The sequence below is a fragment of the Poecile atricapillus genome, chromosome 2 (genome assembly GCF_030490865.1).
Source record: "Poecile atricapillus isolate bPoeAtr1 chromosome 2, bPoeAtr1.hap1, whole genome shotgun sequence".
Taxonomy (NCBI): Eukaryota; Metazoa; Chordata; class Aves; order Passeriformes; family Paridae; genus Poecile; species Poecile atricapillus.
The window spans coordinates 122959233-122972603 of record NC_081250.1 but is presented as its reverse complement, the minus strand read 5'-3'; the positions used below and the strand labels follow the sequence as shown (position 1 = coordinate 122972603).

At 39.4% G+C, this 13371-nt stretch overlaps 1 protein-coding gene across 2 annotated transcripts in view; it reads right to left on the bottom strand.

The window, feature by feature from the left end:
* Positions 1–12869, bottom strand: part of HNF4G (hepatocyte nuclear factor 4 gamma) — a 62567-nt gene extending 49698 nt beyond the window's left edge. For both annotated transcript variants that reach the window (XM_058833517.1, XM_058833516.1), the window contains exon 1: positions 12647–12869. The gene's annotated coding sequence lies outside the window, so the exon portion shown is untranslated. The remainder of the gene's footprint in view (positions 1–12646) is intronic.
* Between the last annotated feature and the right edge of the window lie 502 nt (positions 12870–13371).

Sequence of the window (13371 nt, the reverse complement as noted above, 5' to 3'; positions counted from 1 at the left end):
ATCAAGTAAACCCGAACTAGGGACAGGTGCTATGGCTTCTTTTGTTGCCAAATGAGAAAGTGTTAATGTTGAAGCGTTAAGTGTTAAACAAGACCTCCTTCCAGGCACATCAGAGTGTCAGTATTAATAGCTTATTTGGCTAAAATACACTTCTTGATCTTAAGTGGTTTTCAGATGAAATACAAACAGCTGAAATTTTATCATTCAAATAATTGGGGACAGACTGTCACACATTTAGTGGAATTACTGCTGCTAAACTGTGATTATTGTAAATAGCAATTATTTCCTGTAATAGCAACACCTAGAAGTCCTTTTTGCTCATCTGAGTTTTTTCCCAGCCATTTAACAGTTTGAATGACCAGGAAGGCAAGAAAAAACTTTATGCTCATATTATCTATAAATGAGCACAAAGGACTGTGCTGCAGAGGATCTCATAGCAGAAAGAACTCTTACAGAGGAAGGAATTTATTTTTGTTTCAAAATTTATTGAGTGTTTTCTGTGACCAATTAAACGCTTTGTAATTTCCAAGTCCGTGCATTATTTTTCTTCTGTTGATATGACTTTAACAGCTTTCAATAGAATACAGTACAGTAGCTTCCCCAAGTAACCTGTAATACCTGTAACTCATAGGACCAGATTACAAAGCTTCTCTTTCAAACACAATCTAGAGAACACCAAAAATTAAACACTTATGTAGCACGCATTTATACATGGAATTAAGCCACTGTATGTGTTGTTGGCCTGCTGTATATGTTAAAAGAACTGAGCAATGAATCAATTAAGGTATTCTACTGTAGAAAATACTTTTTCATATAATGGCTGCTGTGAGTACTTTCTGCAGTCAAGAACAAGCAATTGTCTGCATCTATACTTGTTCCATTGTTGAGGTACAAGCAGTGCAAGCCCATAAAATTGCTTCAATCAAGTAACACACAAAAGGAATTAGCACTGAATTAAAAAATTAGGGTCACACAATGAAAACATGTTTAATGAAAATGGTGGAATCCATTTTACCTTCTATCACAGCAAGTCCTAAATTTGTGTAACTTAATTAACTTTAGTTTGGTCAGCAGAGTGATCCACAACAGACTGTGCACAGCTGATGCAAATATTCACATATGCCACATGACAGCACTGATGTACTAGCAATAGTATATTGATGTTGATGTTCTGGCATCTCTGTGACTATTAAAATAGTTTTATTTTGTTAAAAAAGTTGTCCTTAGAATTCTTTATTCAGCTGCAAATTGGAAATGTTATTAATCAAGGTATTTTTCACTTCTTCAGCTTGAGCTTTTCAAAAGCTAGGCTGCAGTGGAAAAATGCTAGCATTTCTTGGTGACTTTTCAAGGTAGTACCTTTTTCTTATAAGGTTTATGCCAAAGTGATTCCATAAGAGTGCATTTGGTGTAGAATGAGACATTAAAGAATTTGACAATATATTAAAAATGAGCCTCTAACAGGTATATATGTACATGCCTTTTGAAACATATGCATTTCTCTAAGTCCTCAACTCTCCCACTGTCTTTGTAACATAAATAAATTGCTATTATTTTTGCTCATTTTTCTTTTTCAATGTTTTTGTCTAAGCAGAGAATCTTCCCCTTGTGGACTCCTAAAAGGCTCAGTTCCAAGCCCTCTATCTTCTCTCCTAGGTCATCATGTTAATACTGCCTAAGCACTGAACCTGAGGTCATCAGTCACCTATAATCCTAACCACCACACCAGCTCCAGTGATGCTTATTTTTAAACACTTTAATACCTATGAATACACCTCCTTCTCCTTTGCCCCTGATTTTCAGGTTCTCCTGAGTTCAAGTTTCCTCTTGGCTTATAACACCACGGCCTGAGATGTACCTAAAGTAAGCACTTCCTTCTTTACCCCTTCTCTGTGCTCTTTCTCAACTGATTCCATATTTCATAGTTTCAGCATCAATCTGGCTTTTCTCCTCTGCTTGCAAACTGCGTGCTGATTCCCAAAACATTCTCTGTATATAAAAATTCCTTTGCCACACAGCCAGAACGTGTTCTTTTTCTCCAAAAACTTTGTGGACAATAGATTACTCAGAATCCCAGACTCAGCAATGGAAATTTTTGCAGAGCTTGTCCTTTTTCAAAGATAGCTCCATCTGGAAGTCCAGCCATGTCCATTAGCTGTTGTGGCTGATGGCTGAACTGTGATCTTCCTGGCCACAGCAACCCCAGGTGCTGGACATTGGTCACTTCATTTCATCCCTTACATCCCTTACAAACCTGAGGCGGAAGAGCAGAGCCTTACAACCCCCACATCTTCACCAAATTCCTCATCTTGACTTTCATCTGTTTTTAGTTCAGCTAGGTCTCTTTCTGCCCTGATGCCAAGCTCTCCAGTCCTAGAGATGCACAGACTGTAATATATGCCCTAACACAGAATGGTATTCTTGCTCCTCACTAAAGAGTAAGTTATATATATATAACAAGAATAAATTTCCTCCAAGATTAACCCCCTCTCTCCAAAAAATTTGCTTGTAGAAATCTACAGTAATGCAATAAGAACATTTTATGCCACATTATTTATGCTATGACTGTCCACCAACAAACTACATTTAATACCATGGCAGCTGTTCTCCTTGCATCATTAGCAGAAGCTGGTGGGCTACTTGAGGGGCAAAGAAAAATCAAAAGAAAAAAGCCAAACAAATTCCAAATACATGCACAAGACATATACAATCAGCCCTTGTATGGAAAAAAAATACCTCTACACATGGTTCTTACTTATTAATACTTGTGTCTATAAATAACTTGCATACACTTATTTTCATTCTGTTACAGCAAGGCAATTCTGATGGAACTGCACAACTATACTAAAAATGGGAGAAAATATATATAGTGGGAAAAGTCAAGATTTAACTTCACAGAGGTTAAAAAATCAACATTTTTGCTTAAATAAAAATGTACATATTTGTGATACACATAGAAAGTCTGGAATTAATTAATTTGACGTAGGTAACAATATAGACAGAATAAGCATCAAGGTTCAATCAACAGGCATCAATAAAATTGCTCAGGGAATTAAAAATTATGGGATTCTTTCCTTCATTACAATCAACAATGCTTCTTAATGTAGCTACTAAACCTTAATGCTTTATTTAAGTAACAGTCTACAGTAAGGCTCCCACATGTGTGACATCATTCCAAAGTATTATAAGTAAAGTTCCTACAAACTGAAAAATGTGTCGGTCAAAACCTAGACTACTCCAAAATTTTAAATTACTGAAATTTTATTTTAATTTTAGATAATAATTTAAGGACCTGTTAAAAAAGCCAAAACACACACACCAGAAAAAAAACCCGATAAACTGTAGAAATATTTATTGCTTTTGCCTTTATTTTGTTGGAGACTATTCTTAAAAGACAAAGTTAAACATACAAGGAGTTAGGTTTATTCAAAATTTCTCAATAATGACTGCATGTAGGAAATAAATATAATATAAATATAAATTTATAAACTGCATCTCCTTTTTGAAAGTGTAGAATTTTTTATTAAAGCAGCTGTTAAATGCTTTGCACTTTTTTCTTATGTCTACTACAGCTGCATCTGTTTTGGCGTTGTGGCACATTTTACTGCTCAATCAAGTAGGTGCCACTGTACTAATAAACAAAGCATTTCTTATTTTTTTCCACATTCATTACATATGAGATTTAAATTTAAATAATGTCTATCTTTGTTTGCGGTTTTTTTCATCATCAGCCCCATCCCATTTCTTTAATTTGGTGTAATTCCCATGGGATTTCTACAAGGAATATACATAAAAGCTAGTAACTCTTTCTCACACCATAATCTTCTCAAGGCACTTCAAGCACACCCACTTTGAGTTTTATGTAGAAGTCAACAATATTCTTCCATGTCATATGGTGTCTTTCCTTTCAGGAACTTAACATCTTTTCTTTTAAATGTCGACACTGCTTAAGTATAGGATTTGTGTTTAAAACAATTTCTGTATTTATTCACATTGACCATCCACTTTCTAATGGGTGATTACACAGAATATTTAGGAATGTATTTCATCTGGTACATTTAGTTTCCATGAAAGCAATGTAGCAGATAAAAGAAAAAAGCAAGGTAGCAGTGGCATAATACTACCTACAGCACATTGTGTATTATCATTAAGTGTCTGATAGAGTACCGATTGAGAATCACTGCTCTGTTCAACTGTAAACACAGGTATTTATAGAGCAGTAGATATATTTAGTGTCATAAACATCCCCCCTGGTCGGAAAAATTAAATTACATACACTGTTTAATATTAGGTGGCTGGTTTGTTTTCTTTTTCTTTTATTCTTTCTTAAATTACAAGGCTAATGAGGCACACAAAATGATTCTAAATGAATTTAAGAAAGGATGTAAGACTTGCTTTATGGGAAAGTTATTGATTTTCAACAGGAATCTAACTATGTCACATACTAATAAGAGCATTACATGTTTTGTATCAGAGCAAGAAGGCAAGCAACTTTCAGACTTATATGATTCACAGATATAGAAAATATATGAATATCTCCACATGCTGTATCTAAAAATGTAAAGACATACAGTATAAATAATTCCCAGCATTCCCAGCACAAAGGTATCCTTGTACATACACAAGCTCCTCTTGCAGTTCCTAGTACAACTACAACACTCTAGGGCCAGGGTCACCACAAAAAACACAGCACTGGGTCTAAACAAAAATGATGTAAAAATCTGAATTCAGTGTTTTTAGGTTCAGGACACAGAGAAAGAAGGAAAGATGAGGATGTTTGTGGTCTTTGGCAAACCAATTCCAAACTGTAAATGGGTGAAATAAAGCAGGTGAAATAAAGGGAGTCCTGCAAAAAGGAGCCACTAATAAACCATAGCAAACCATAGATATTTTTCTCCGTATCTGAAAAAAAAACTTTTGACTTACCAAGGATTATAGAACATGCTGAATTCTTTACCTAACTAAGAGTAGTGGAGTGTCTTTGATTTTCCAGGATTACAAGCTGCACCTGTGGCGAGTAGATGTATCCTTTGTGGCAAATGCACCACACAATCTATTTACCAGATTTCTAAATCATGTTCCCCAAAGCTTCTGCTTCCAGTTTTACTTGTCTGAGGTACAGCAGAGCTCTTAAACTGAAAAAATACAAATCTATTACTTTGACCTTCTTAAATTACCAGAAAAGGCAGAAAAAGAAGTTATTTTCATAGCAACTTCCAAGAGCATGGTGCTTTTCTATGTTTGATAAGCAGTTAACTTCTGAACAGCAGCTTCCCTACGATTATTTAACTGTCACTTTGTCCAGCTAATAAAATACTTATGTACCAAGAGAGTTCTTCCTTCATGACCTTCACTATGTGGCCAAGCACTCTGTTTGCTTGGACTGCTCACAATGTTAATTTTTATCCTTTTAGAGAAAGCAAGAGTTCTGACTACAAATTCAAAGCTGCAAGATGCATAAGACCACTGACCATAAAGGGTTAAAACGTCTGCTGCAGTCTCATAGATATTTTCTTCAGGCCATTCAAAGCTGTCCTCATTTTCTACCTGCCAAGGTTTTTGCAATTCATACATGTATCTTAATTTCAGGATAGTCCTTTATGCTCTCTGGAACCACAGAATCTTGGGAATTATCATTGAGAATGTCTTTCATTTTCTGCCCTCTTTCAGCTTCAAATTCATCTTGGAAAATAAATTACTTGACCTACTAGATTAAAATAAGATAAAAACTCTGCTATTAAATTCTGCACTAACAAAACTCATGGTAAAATTTATTTGAATCCCTTTCTTATCCAGAGCATGCAAACTGCTTAGAATTTCCTTGCCCTTAAAATATAAGCCTATAAATTGAAAGTTTCCAAGTTTTGCTCCATTATTTAAAAGATCTGTATGGACCTGATACCAGAAAGATTACTTTAGGGGAGTTACTTGTTCTTCTGTTTACCTCTAATCAACAACATGTTAAACATGTGAAATGAGTTGTCCTCCATAAATTTTTGAGCAGGCAAATGCCTTTTCCATTGTATATCTACCAGTCAGCCTACTCTTTTTAGCAAGAAAAGAAATTACAGATTTTGCTGACTGACTCTTCAGCAGTGCCAGCACAGTCAGACACGCATGCAGACCTCAGCTGTGCAAGTTCAACATCCACTTGATCAACACGCGTCTGCCTGCATTTGGCCATTTAAGCAACCATCTCCACTGGGGCCAAGCACATGTATTAATCCTGGCACCTTTGTTATAGGGACAAGCACCTTTCAGGAAGATGAGAGCTGAAGTGGAGAAGCAAGCGGTGCTAATGCCTTACACTGCCTTGGTTGTTCCGGCCAAGCCAGAAAATAGAAGTAAAATGCATCAGCCTGTGCCAGCGAACTTGTACACTTTCTTCTCAGCTCTTGTATTTGTGCAAACAAAGGGATCTGAATGAAAACTGAAAAATCTGGCTAAAATGGACTTTAAACTAACCCAAAAGCTCAAACCAGTCTTGTGTTCCTCTGAAGTACAGAATGCAGACACATTTTTAAATGTCGTACGGGTGATAAAGTCTGGGGCACCGTGGCTTTGGTTCATACTACTTTGGTTTTACTCTGAATGCTAAATGACAATAGTTAAGAAGATAGAGACCTTGCAAAACAGTTTTTATTTGAGGTAAGTTCTTTTCATTTTTATTCACTTTAAAAAAAAAGCCATAATAAACAAAGAAACAAATACCATTCACAGCCCTAATCTATTACACTTGCAACTAGCTTAATGAATTTTGCATTTTTTCAACTTAAACTTCTTCCTGCTAGTCCTGAAGGTACTTTTTGCTCTTTTGGGGAAATTCCAGAGGAAGCTTCCTTTTATTTAATTTTTATTTTTATTTTTATTTTTGAAAATAGTGTTTTCCTGTTGATATCTTAATCTAGTTTTCCATACAAGATTTGGTGTCAGAACCAAACCCTTAAAGAGACTAGTTTGTATCACTGTAATTTACTAGAAGAGCTTGAAATTAGGTATAACAAGATAAATCTCATAATAAACCTTACTGCCTTTCTTTGCATTCCTTCCCCCTTACTATCATAGCCAAAGTTATTCATATTCCTATGATCAAATGCAAAGTCTTACCTTAAAGTTATGTCTGCCTAAGTTCTGGCACTTCAAAACTGAAGTAAATTGAAAAGCATTGTCCCTAAGTCTCCCTAAAACTCTAGTTAAAATTGCATGTTCAATATGAATATAGTTACTGAAACTCAGATAAAAAAAACAAAAAGAAAAAAAGTTAAAAGCAATAATGTAGGGTAAGACACTCTAAAACATCACTAGAGACAAGAGGGTTGGAAGACATTACAGCCTCTTTAAAAATGTAAATCTTTTGGAAACGCTTTGGATTTGGAGATGAAAGTCAGAACAATCACTATTCTTCCAAAAAGCAAGAAATATTACATAAGGATAATACATGCCTATTATGTAGATAATGCCTAGCACCAAAATCAGAAATAGCAGCAAAAACTCTGCATTGCTTTTTGCTTTTTAAGTAAAAAACCTACTTCTATTTTTGTGAGGACAAAAGAAGAAATATAAATCAAAGGGTAACTTCCAGAAACCATGTAAAACTCCCCATGCAGCCAATGTATGTGATCTTTATCCCACCTAATAGGGCCACTGCATGCCTTCCAAAAAGTCCAGCAGAAAAGATTGTTTTCAAGTTGTTTGGCAGTTGGGAGTAGGCAGTAATAAGCAATTGAAGTATTTAACTATTTGGTGTACAAAATCCGATCTATTTCCAAAATCATAATTTTATCCTTGTAACTACAACAGCAGGTACCAGCTAACACCTGTTAGGGACCAAGAGAGGACAGGGATTGAGTATTAATGTGCAATCACAGCATGGTCACCATCTCATGTCTCATTTCTGTCTAGTGTCCCTGAGTAGTGTCTAGATCTTCACTGAGGCAATTTTGGTAGCTAACGTAATGTCAGTCTGGCATTTCCTTGCAAAAGAAATAAATATTATCATCCTGAAGGGCATAAGAGCCTTTGGGGTACGATGCTGAAACAGGTAAAATAAATAAGAATCATCTTTCTTGTCATAATCATCCATTTACAAAGAAACAAAGAAACAAGCAAACTGTAGCTGCAGAGGTGCAAAAACTGTTTAAGATATGTGATCAACTGGGTCATTGTAGTCAGAAATCTTCAAGCATCTGGACCAGCTCGAAGAGTATGAAGTGACCACACTCAGTGTGGAGTGTTGATACATGTTAGCAGTTAGTGAAAATATGTTCATTTAACAAAGAAAAAGGGAAATTCAACGCCCATAACTCTCTGCCAGCAAGGCCTATTTTGGTTAGCAAGTAACTCGCAATATTGCTGTCTCCACCAAGTCCAACCCAGGCTGGTGTAGCCTAGCCATCTTGGACAAAAATTACCCTCAAAAAGAGGATTCTCACTGCAATATTCCCACAGATGCACCATCAATTGCAAGCTGAGTTGTATTCATCATTTCATGGAGTCTCTGTCCCCGTCTCCCACCTGAGCCGAATTCTTTCATTTAGCTAAGAACAGATACACATCAAGAAATCCTTTTCCATCAGAGAGCTAAATATAAATAAAAACCCCAGAAGTATATAGACAAACTACATGTTAGAAATAGACAGTGGAAACAGTGCTGTTTGCATAGGTCTATTGCAGTTGGATTCCCAGATAAACAGGAGGCAAGGAAAATTCTCACAGCACCTTGTATATTGCTGACTGTAATGTATGTCCTTGTTGCCTGGATACCTCTAGTGAATTACCGAGCAAGGGTGCGAGTTTTTTTCCTTGATCAGTATTAAATAAAAAAAATCCCAACCTCCTGCTCTATAAGAGGTAGAAGATGCACATGGAAGCTTCCCTTGCCTGTGCCAGCTGAATGCCAGAAAGAGACAAATCGAGCCTTGAGAATTTTAAATCTTGTGGGTTGCCGTGCCACGTTATGAACTAGATCTCATACAATTCATCACCCAAGTTGCAGAAAAATAGTTCAAGAACTCAAAATAATGAATTCTGTCATTTCCAATAGAAGTGTGAAGGGAGAATTATGAATGAACCTTTTAAAAACACGTATGTGGAGGGAGATTGCCCTTCTACAAAATGAAAGCAGCAGGCTTCTATTTAAATGGCCCAATCCTGAAAGCGAGACCTTTCATTTTCAATTAACTTAAATTGACAATGGAGAAAGGTTTGAAAATGTTGTTGGAGCCTTTCAGTTTGATAGATCTCAGTTCTGACATTACACACACCGTTCTGACCTGATTTTTAGGGTGTGTTGTTTTAAAATTGAGAATTTGAAATGAAAAACATTTGATTCAGTCAAAGCTGTTGTAAGACATTTAAACATCTTAATCTGTTCAAAATGAATTTTCGTTATTTTCTCATCATTGTATGCATATAATGCATCATTCATTAAGACATATTAAAACCTAAGAGCCATGCCTTCTCTCAACCTTACATTCTTTTATGTTGCAGCAATACTTTCACTGAGAAATTTAATTCTATTACAGAATATATTATCATGTACAACAGGTAACTGTTCACCAGACAAATAAAACCTTTCTTTATATTCTAAGGCACTCTACATCACAAATCTACCATACCAGAGTAATGCTGTTACCCAATATGACATACTTGCTGTCCACCTGACACAACCTGGGCAAATCAAACTGATTTTCAGGCTTAATATTAATTCTCAAACACAGAAATGGAGGACTTCTGAAGAGCTAAACAACTTCAATAAATGAAAAAAACCCAACAAAACCTAAACCAAATAAATCAGAGAATATTTTGAAAATATTTTGAAGCTCACAGGCAAGAGAAGTGAGGCAGAGAGATCCCCGCATTGAAATAGTCCATTCATGAATTAATACATGGCGTACATTGCCTCTGCTACTTGACAGATGTAAAAGCACAATCTACTTAGCTCAGAACACCCCTATACCAATGATGTAGTTTTAAATCAGTCATGAATTATTGTTTGTAATAATAGGCTAAATTCCCAAATGAACCAAAAAAAAAAAAGTTGCCATATTACTAGTTTTGAATTTAATCTTTTTCAGAAAGTATCTTTTAATTAATGACCTGCCAAAATTAAATTGTTTAAAGTAATGTTTTCTTTCTCACAGCCAGTGGTACTTGATGTACATGATGCAGACCTGCAGATAACACTGATGACATACCAGACCCCATTTTTCCACCACAGGCTTAACAGATGGGCAACATCCTGTACTGTGGAGTCTATATGCCCACTACATTAGGTCTGCCAGGAAGTTTGAAACCAAAGCCATGTTGAGCTTAAGGACTGAGTTCTGTTCTTGTACTGCTCTAGGTTTTGGGAAACTCAGCAGAATCAAACAGGATTTGATTCAGAAATTCAAACCTGGGCAAGCAATACTGGGCCATTATCTTGAGGGAAGGGAGCAGCAAAGACAAGACATGCTTATACAAATAAACTTCTGTTAGGGAATTGGCTTAGTGATAATTTAATTCTGTGCACAAATTAGAAATAAAGAGCACTTGGCCATCCAAGAAACTGGCCATTACAGCTGGGCCACAAGAAACCCATTTTCTTCATTGTACCTTCATGGTAGGAGGAAAGATGGAGGGCAGCAGTAGTTCCATGCCACCTGAAGCTTTTCCCAGTATGCTGCCTAGGAGTACTTACAATAGCCATCTTGGAAATGCAGACTGGACCTCTGCATTGCTCTAGTTTTAAACTTCTGCTACAAAGTACTAAAATTTTGGAAGAATTATGCCTGTCATTATATGAGGCAAGTTGCAGAGAAAGTTTAGCTTTGTGTTAAGGAAACACAAAGTTTGCATTCTACGAAAAGAGTCTAAATGTATTAGTTGGAAAAGTCAAAGGTAACACCATGAACAAGATAACATCATCATCCTGATCCTTTGGATAACATCCATCATAATCCTTTCCTACATATGTTTGTTTGTTTGTTTGTTTGTTTGTTTGTTTGTTTGTTTTTAATGCATGTATAAAGGGAGACTTAGGAAGCCAGGTGTCTTTCTGTAAGACAGAGGGGTACAGGACACAGAGTACTGCACAATGAAAATATTACTTTCAAAATTCCTTTTTACTCTGAATACTTCAGAAGCTGAAGGATAAGGAGAAGTGTGAACTGAACTACCACTAAGCATTTTGTCCCTTTTCCCCTTACCATATGACTATGAAAAAGAAAGAGGAAAACACTGAAATGACAAAAATACTGTTCATCATTGTATTTGAAAAACACCTGCATATATAAAAATGTTTAATATATTTCCTATGTAAGATATAAGAACTTCTGAAGGAATATGGGAAATGACACAGCACTTTATAGTTCACTTCAGCACACAAGAGTCTCAGGGTTTGAAAGCTGTGTAGCATAGTAAGTCTGATTCACTAGCTCAGTTTTAATGAACAAACAATTAACAGCGATTCTATGTTAAATTATTCCAATTTCTTTGTAATATGGATGAAAAATCACAGTAAATCAAAGCATGTGCAGCACTTTACAAGGCCTATAAAGAGGAAGGTCCAATTTAACATTATCATAGTTTACTATGGAATAGGATTCACTGTCAAAAATGTGTAAAGTTGCTTTATAATACTGGTACCATTGTCATCTACTGTCTAGTTTCCAAAATGCTTGACTATATTGCCCATTTCAGGGTACAGGAACAGAAGTTCAACTCACAAGTGTGACATCTCAAAGTTGGCGTTCATCAAAGATACCCTGTAAACAGTGCACCTGCAGCACTGCAAGATCTGGATCCACCTGCAAAACTCATCCTTGGATTGCTTTGCTTGTTTCATGTTTGAATTTTTCTCATTAAATTATTTTCCCTTCAAGTATTGTGTGGCTGTCTAACAAGGCACCCAGCACTGGCCAAAGGGCTACTACTACTAGCAGATCTCTACAATAACAATTCATCTGTTGCACAGGTGACCATGAAGGCGGGGGCGGAGCAATCAATAAGGGAGGCAAAACCAAAAAAGCCTTCAGAAAATGTTCCTAAACCTGTCGCGAAGCCGTGACTGGGGCCGTTGAGGAGCCACAAATGCCAGCACAGCGCCAAGCCGCCGTGCGGCCGGGCGCGGCACAGGGGCAGCGCGGCCGGGGCACGGACACGCACACACGGACACGCACACACGGACACGCACACACGGACACGCACACACCGACACGCACACACGGAAACGCACACACGGACACGCACACATGGACACACACACACCGACACGCACACACCGACACGCACACACCGACACGCACTCCCGGGGACACGCACTCCCGGGGACACGCACTCCCGGGGACACGCACACACGGACACGCACACACGGACACGCACTCCCGGGGACACGCACACACACGCCGCCCCGGGGCTCGGGGCTGCGCCCAGTGCGGCGCCTTACCCCGCAACGCCCCTGGAGCCGATAACAGGGACACGTGACCCTGCGACTTAGAAAAAAAAAAAATTAAAAATATATGATTGAAAAAGAATAACATAAAATCTCCCCAAACCGGCTGCTGTCCGTTTGGCCGCCAGCTGTGCCGCCGGGCACGTCGGCCCTTCGGGCGCGGCGGGCGGCGCGGGGCTGTCACTGGGCGGCCGCCGGCCCCCGGGAACTTACCGGCGGGGCCGCCCCGTCCCTCGGCCTCCGACGGCGCGGTCGCAGCTCAGGCCGGCGGCATCCCCCGGGCCTCCTGCCTCCCCCGCACCCCCCGGCTCCCCGCGGACGTCCCGGAGCTGGGCTGCGCGACTTGTTTGGTGCGGTGACACCGTCCTCACCATATGCTGAAGCGGGAAAGGAGAAGGAGGAGGAGGAGAGAGAGTATGTGTGAGGGTGAATTAACTTTCCTCAATGGCGACAGAGCAGCAGCCTCGGCCCCAGCATCAGATCGATTTACTAAACAAACTGAAACGTGGGTGGGGACGTTAAACAGTAACCAGCGGCCTCAATGAAAACTGAAAGCTGGTGCTGCCGCCGCCAGCCACTGGCCTGCGCAGCCCGCGCCCCGCAGGCGGGCGGGCCCGCCGCTCCCCTCACGGCCCGGGAGCGGCCGGCGGGAGCCGCGGCGCTGCGACGGGCCTTGGGCCCCAGCCCTGGTGCCCTCGGCCGGCTCCGCGGCAGCGCCCCCGGCCGCCAGGACGGGAAGCGGCCAGTGCCCCGCTCCCGCTGGTGTGCCCCGCCGGTCGCCCTTGCCTCTGTGACAAGGGCGGGGAAATGTTCCCCAGGCCGCCCTGCTGTCTCCCGCTAGGCGAGGCCAGCGCTCCGCAGCATCCGAGCGAACGGCGCTGTCCGCGGGGCTATCCCCGCAGCACCCGCCCGCGGCCCTCAGCTCCCCGCCGTGCTGG